Consider the following 8,335-nt stretch of genomic DNA (forward strand, 5'->3'; position numbering starts at 1 on the left):
TTTTTTGAAAAGTGGCCCTCCGTGTGTGACGGGTGACATTTAAATATTATCCTTAGCAATAGTTTGAGTTAAAATCATGAGACGGATAATTGATGATACACAACCTCCCCATTCCACAATCCCATATGTAGAAATTGCTTTAAAGAGTGCAAAGTAGACACATTTTAATGTTTTTAGGTTAAGGATAGATCTGAGAGATCTGAAAATGTAGCATAATTTGCGTAGTCTTTTTGTTGAATGAAGAGGAAGAATTCTAATAATATTTTAATAGACAGGTTTTACAAATGAAAGTGGTGTAAATTTTATACAATTGATAAACAGTCGTGTATGTAAAAACATTACTAATATAAACTTAACAGCCATTAAATAGTTCATGCAAAAATATATAATACATTGTTTATACAGCCAAAGTGGGTTGTATAAACTAAATCTGCATAGAAACTTATCATAAAATTTCAGAACATTTCCAAGTTATTTTAAAAGGACTATATATTTCTTTTTTTTTAAGTAGTCGTAAAAACTATTTTCAAACATATTTTTACTCCAAACTTTTAAAAATTATAGAAAATACGAAATATAGAAAACACATCGCTTTTATTTAGGAAATATGCAAAATAATGTTACTTCACTTTTTATATTGTTTCTAAAATTAATATTTTATAATAATTCCCAGAGAAATAACCAAAAAAAAGTATGAATACATATTGTATTCAATGTTTGTGAAATATAAACGTTGATATTTTGGAATTGTGTTTACCTACAATTGAGTAACATTTTTTTTTATTTTTAAAAACATTAATTGTCAGAAATAGCCTAACTTTTCAAGATAGGAATATAATGTGTCAGTCTGCAAAAATGCGACATTGCCAGCTCTTTAACAGCCCAGTTAAAGATCAGTAAAAACTAAAATCTGTGCTTGCATAGTCTTTATTCGATGTGTAACTAAAGCACCGTTTAACGGTTGGGAAATGTTATTTTATTAGTAAGACGTTATCTATATGTTTTGTCATCCAAAGGGCCAATGTTATTTTTTTATCGATGGTGCAGACATTTTGGCGCATGGGAAAAAAGATGTAATAAACCCACGTAACCTAAACTAATCTAAAAAAATACCACTAATGAATTTATGATCAATAAAGGTACCACCTTACAAAGAAAAAAGATGTTAAACTAACCTTTACCTGCTCACCTGCTCTGACAATTAGGAACAATAGATTGTTTGTAACAAGTAAAAAAAACATTTCGAATACGATAGAAAAGTTGCAAATAATTTCCTGCTTTGAAAGCTAAGTAAATTATTAGAAAAATAAATCTTGCCTTCTTTTCCAATCCTGCAGTTTTTTATGTAGATCAAACACATTTCTATTGTATCCATTTCATTCTTTTGCAAAAGAAAAAATCATTTTCGCAGCATTATTTTTCCTTAAGCTTTTAAAAATATTTTTTAGAGGAATGTATATTTCAAATTTGTTTACAAAAGAAAAATGGATACGCTTGTACCGGGCGGGAATACAACGTTTTTTGTATAGTAAATATTACTACAATTACTTCACGGAATTATGGCATCTACCTGAAGCTCAAACTAAGTCTACTACCTGAAGTTACTTAACATCGTTAAAGCCATTTCAAGCAAAGTTTCAATTCTTGAATATTTTAACGGCTTTAAAAAATAGATTTTTGGGATGAATTTTTATAGCTCGTCACATATTTTAATTTAACATTGAAATAGTTTTTAATAACAAATAATATCAAAGGAAAAACGAGTGCCTCTCGCAACTAACGTAGTTCCTAACTTAATCGTAAAAATCGTGTTATTTGATTTAATTAAAAATGATGTCAATTAAATGAAACAAAAATACTGTGTTGTAATTTTTAATTTTCAATATTTTTTCTGCATAAAAATAAAATTATTTAATAAAAAAAACAGTTGAATTACGTATAATATATGGAACAGTATAAAATATTTTATATAAAATTTCATTTGACAATTAAATCAAAACTAAATAATTTATATCAATAATGTTAACAAATTATTATTTCAATCATTATAACAACAATTTCAAAAGCCCGGGGCCGATAGGACTAAGGCATTCCCATTTGGGGAAGATTGTAGGGTTTAAAGAAGTAGATGATAGGAAGTAGTTCGAGAAGAGGATGTTGGTAAGTCGACCATGATTTGAAGTCAGGGTATACAAAACGTACGCCAAAAATAAATAAGTAAATTAGGCAGTGAGGTGGATAAATAGGAACTCACATGACTACACTAATAAATAGGAACTCATATGACTACACTAATAAATAGGAACTCACATGAATTTACTAATAAATAGGAACTCACGTGACTACACTAATAAATAGGAACTCACACGACTTAACTAATAATTAGGAACTCACATGACTACACTAATAAATAGGAACTCACATGATTTCACTGGTAAATTTAATTAAAATGAGTACTAAACATTTTTCAACAGTCGTGGTTAAAGTGGATAAGTCGAAAGCCCTCGTTTTTAAAGTGGCTAAAACATCAGAAAATACTGTGGTGTGGAATCGGTTATCGGTGTAAGTTAAAACCATTCGAGCGATGGCCACCCAAATTTAGGTAGGTGATTTTTTTGAATTATACATTTATTTATTTTTGTGAAAAAATCAACACTTAAAGTTTTTTTTACGATAGTACATCTATTTTTGTTGGTTTGACTGAGGATTAAACATTCCTTCCCAGGGGCTACCCTATATTGGATGGGACCGACAGATATTTCGTTTATTGATTGGTGTAATGTCAACCAATATCAGAAAAATGCAAATATGTCCGCTTGTGTATGCGTGAATGCATTGTCATCGACAACGACTTTATCCACCGAGTTTCAGTTCGATAGAATGCCGGGAAGTATTTCTAGATTTGCAATCATTCATTCCCGAAAAGAAAAGTGAAATTTAATATTTGAATACAGGATTAGTATACAGGATTTTCCAATAAGAGGTGTTATTTTGATATTCAATCGTAAAAGATCAATGGTTTCGTTGCTTGTGTGACACGTAGCGCCGTCTTGTTGAAAGTAAACGTTGTCCAGATCAATACCATCCAATTTCGGCCATAAATAAAAATCATTAATCATCTCTCGATAGCGCAATCCATTCACCGGAACTGTTGCTCCAGCCTCATTTTCGAAAAAGTAAGGTCCAATGACTCTGCCGGACTATAAACCGTACCAAACAGTCACACGTTGAGGATAGAGAGGCTTTTCAACTATAACTCTTGGGTTTTCCGAGCCCCAGATGCGACAATTTTGCTTGTTGAAGAAGCCACCGAGGTGGAAATGGGCCTCATCACTCAAGATGATTTGCATTTGATTCACTCAAGTGAATTTTAATAATTTCAATGCGTTGTTGAAGCGTGTATCGTTCCATTTTTATCAATGGCGTAGTTTCTACTTGTCAATTGTCAAAAATGACAGCTTTAAAAGTAACATCTACCGAAATAGCGGGATATTCAAAATAACACCTCTTATTGGAAAACCCTGTATAAGCGGTGAAATCTAGGTGTATTCATTGGCTTTAAACCGCAGTAAGCAATTCATATATGATGTTGCCGAATTTATATTTTTTGGTATGATATAAATTAAATCGAATGGCTGAAGTTTTTTTTAAGTGGGAGAAATAAAATGTTCATAGCGTTTTCAGATTTTTTCAAAATTAAAAAACGATTGATGCCATTTTATGCATATTTACCATAACAATTTTCTGAAAGTAATACCATATCATTAATTTAATTTCCAGTTAGCCTGCATTCATTTTTAAATTATCTAGAAACAATCTATAGCCTACAGTGGCTTTATTTTAAAAATTGTATGACTGTTCAAACTTCAATAAAGATAACTTATTATTTATTATAATTATATACCTATACTAAGGCCCAGTTGTTTTGCAGAAATTCAAATGTAACTTTGTAACTTTGTCACTTTGTTTTTTTTGACAGATAATGATAAATGTTAAGGGCCGATACGTTTTAAATCCGTTTTATCTTTTAATCAAATTGTGATCAGCGTAAGGGCCCGTTCCCACTTCCGTTTTCAAATCGGAGGCGGGTCCCGTTTTAAAAACGGATGGCCAATGGCCCTGTTCACACTTCCGTTTTAAAAACGGATCCGTTTACGGACCATACTCTACGAAAAAAAAAATTGTCGATTCAACCAAAACATGTTATTTGTTCATTCTTCAGTAATGGTGCGCAATGGACGACGATGAAGCTCTTGTTGTCATGTGGTTCTTATTAAAAATAAGGAAAAAAATTTCTGTAGGAATTTTCCAAGTGTTAATTGGTGAGTTGAGAAGTGATGAACTAAATTTTTTAATTATTTTAGAATAATAATGATTGGATTATTTATATAGCGCCGTTTTCACCGTGAGAAAATCACCTCAAGGGCGCTTAATGGCTTAAGAGAATGTCTATCACTTCCTTTAACCATCTACTGGAATGAGTTTCAGAGAGCTTAACATATCAAAATACAAAATTGAGATAGTGCATTTGTCCTGAAGAAAGGCTATCGATATTTTAAAGTAAGAAAACAATAACAACTCAAATATTTTTTTTATTATGTGTTCATTAAACTAATACGCTCTTCCGTGCATCGTGCATCTGATTAAAGCTTTAAAATTTAAAAAAAAAGGTAAATTTAAAAAAATTTAAATATAAATTTTGATATATAAAAGTTGTGTACACCAAGTGTTTTGTTTTTATTTAGTTAAAAATAAAATATTACTATACTCTTTCTTCGACCAGTGGTATTAAATTTTCGGGATTTATTTCCTTATCCATTATTGTAGTTTTGATTTATTTACTTAAAAAAATAACCAAATACAAGCACGCAGCGTACCTGCTTCCTTGCGACTGGGAGCGGGCGGGGAGGGGTCGGGGTGTGGCGGGGACTCTGCCGGAACGACTAGACGACAAGTGTGAACAGCTCCATACAACACTATGAGCGAGCGTGTTCCGACACGATTTGAAAACGGACGCACTGCGCTGGCGATCCATCCAACAAAAAATGTCGGATGCGTTTTCAAATCGTGTCGGACAAGTGTGAACAGCTCCATACATCCACTACAGCCACTAGGGCATCCGTTTTTAAAGCGGGACCCGCCTCCGTTTTTAAAACGGAAGTGGGAACGGGCCCTAAGAGGACAACTATCATATTGTTAAGATTGTCAGCTTAGAAAACTGAAACGCATCAAGAATTGGTTTTTATTGGGGACCTTTCATGTGTAAAAAAAAATTCGCTAAATGGCCATTTGATGACAATATTACTTTTGAATTTCTTCTAAACAACTGGGCCTAAATGTCTTAGGCCCAGATAACCTTCTGTTTCTCGAAATAAAATCACGAGAGTTGGTAATTCCAAAGGGGTTTAGAATTTCTGTAATATAAAAATGAAAATCAGTAAGACTAACAAAAGCGCAAAATAACGCTACAAACATTTTATCTTTAATCGCAACAAAAAAGACCACCAGTGTTCGAATACTCGAGTAGGTGAATACTCTATTGCCATAAATCATAAAAATGTGTCGCGAAAAATTAAATGGAAAGAGTGTAAATCCTTGAATTTGGCACGATTCGAATTCCAAGTGGACGAACCAATAGTTACGTAAATAAGATTAACAGTTTGGGTGCCAATCGTCGATTCGTGTTTTAACGAAGATTGCCGATCGTCGATTTCCGTCGATTGCGTCAGTCGTGTTCTGATTCGCGCATACGTCTGTACGTAAAATTCTCATTTTTTCGAAACGCCTGGACTTCGGGATCCTCCTCCGCGTGATTCTAAACCAATATTCTTAAATAAAACACCGAAAAAATCATCGAAATCCTTGAAAATTCAAAGAATTTATGGGGTTTTAAAAAAATATATAGTTTCATAAAAAATAATGTTTTTTTGGTGGCATTTTACAAGCAACTGTATGAATTTTTTGGCACTCAAACGGTTAATAATAATAACGTTAACAAGTACGTAATAAAATATTAACCCCAACTTTATTCTCGATTGAAACATATCTAAAACAGAATGAAATCATATTATTATTTATGGTTTCCTAATAAACTTTTAGTAAATATAAGAATATATTAACCTGTTAATTTATTCGGTTAAGGCGTGCATTACCGTTTTTAACCAGATTATTATTAATAGATTAGCAATACTCATTTTTCTACATGAAAATGGCACAAAAATTAGTTTTTGCGATTACGCGAATTTTAACACGAAATTCGTATTTTTTACGCGAAAACCACGAATTTTGTGCGAGAATGACACAAATTTTCACGCGATTTTATGATATTTCAAAATAAAACAGTAATATTGTGCATTCTAAATATTTCTTTGTCTACGGTATCGACGTAGCTTGCATTCTTCTGTAGCTATAAAATGGAACACCTCTAAGCTTCGCGTCAAAAACGCCGAGTACTGTTTTTTTTTTATTTATTTATTTTATTGATACATGATTTAGAGAGTACATGTGGTTTTTTGTGATATTTCACCCTCCATGCTAGGGATGACCCTGTGTTATGGCGGGTGAATTTTACAGTTTAAGGACATAAAATCTATACATTACCATAATATAAAAAATAAAAATGGTGTATAGCTAGTTTGGGTTGCAAGAAGAGGATGGAGAAGTTAGAGAATTATAAGAAGATGAAAAATTTGAGAAGTTATTAGTAAATAGATCACACTAATTAATTATGTACATACTATACCGCTAAGTTAGGGAATAAGGGTATATTATACTTACATTAATTATATGCGATTACGCATATAATTAATGTAAGTACTAAATACGGAATATTCCCGTCTAACTACAAAAAAGCCATTATAATCCCAGTATATAAATCCGGAGATTCAAAAGAAGTAAACAATTACCGCCCAATATCCTTATTATCCAACATTGCAAAAATACACGAAAAAGTAATAAAAAAACAAATTACTGATTATACATATACCAAAAATGTATTAACCCTAGTCAATACGGTTTCAGAGATAAACTTAGCACACAAGACGCAATTGCAGAATTAACTAAGCTTATTTACAAAACATTAGATAGAGGCAAAAAATGCTTGAGTAGGTATATTCATTGATCTCCGTAAAGCTTTTGATAGTGTCTCACATTCAAAATTAATTAATAAACTAAATAATATAGGAATTACTAGCAAAGCTAAAACATGGTTAAAAAGTTATCAAAGAACTCAACAGGTTAAAGTAAACAACGAATTAAGTGAAATAGAAAATATAGATTTTGGAATTCCACAAGGAACTGTTTTGGGACCTTTACTATTTATATTATATGTAAATGAACTTTTTGAACTCCGAATCATTGGAAACATTATATCTTACGCAGATGATACAGTGATAACTATTGAAGGAAATTCTTGGAATGACGTCGAAGTATCAGCTAATAATGCCATAAATATCGTTAAACTATGGTTTGACGAAAACTTATTGACACTAAATGTCTAAAAAACCCATTTTATACCTTATAGCCTAACAGGGAATATCTCAAATGTAAATCTAAACATACAAATTCACGAAAGAAATTGCCTCCTTAGAATCGCACCCTGTAACTTAAACTGTATACACATTAGTAGTAAAGAAGAAATAAAATATCTTGGAATAATTATTGATAAAAACGTCAAATGGAAAAGTCGAATAAATTCCACAGTAGACAGAATGAGAAAACTGATCTATATATTTTTTAGACTAAGAAATATTGTATCATTAAAAATACTAAAAGATATTTATTATGCACTTGCGCACTCTGTTCTACAATATGGAATCGTGGCTTGGGGGGGTGCATATAAATCATCCCTACTCCCGTTGGAAACTATTCAAAAAAATTTAATAAAAATCATATTAAAAAAGCCATATTACTACCCAACTATAAATGTTTTTCAAGATTTCCCGGTTCCCCCACTTACAAAAATTTATGACAAAATTGCACTTCTACAAATACATAAAGATTTCTTTAGTAAAAATAATTTACCACAATCGAATATTAGCAAAAGAATAATATCTGTTGGAGGACTAACCGTGCCACTAGCACGAACCACAACAGCACAGCATCACTATATATTCAAGGGTGTAAAATTATTTAATAAATTACCCCTTGATATACGATCGGAAGAAAACTACGAAAAATATTTTTAAAAAAATTAAATGAAAATACTCTTGTACCACCTCATAACTTTACTTATTGTTTAGAAATATGTTTTTGCCTTTTCAATTCTTTGAATCATTTATTAACTAACCTATATTTTTATTACTTTTATTGTTATTTTTTTGTTAAATTACTAATA

This window comes from Hesperophylax consimilis, chromosome 13 (genome assembly GCF_061612785.1).
Source record: "Hesperophylax consimilis isolate HC1 chromosome 13, BYU_Hcon_1.0, whole genome shotgun sequence".
NCBI lineage: Eukaryota > Metazoa > Arthropoda > Insecta > Trichoptera > Limnephilidae > Hesperophylax > Hesperophylax consimilis.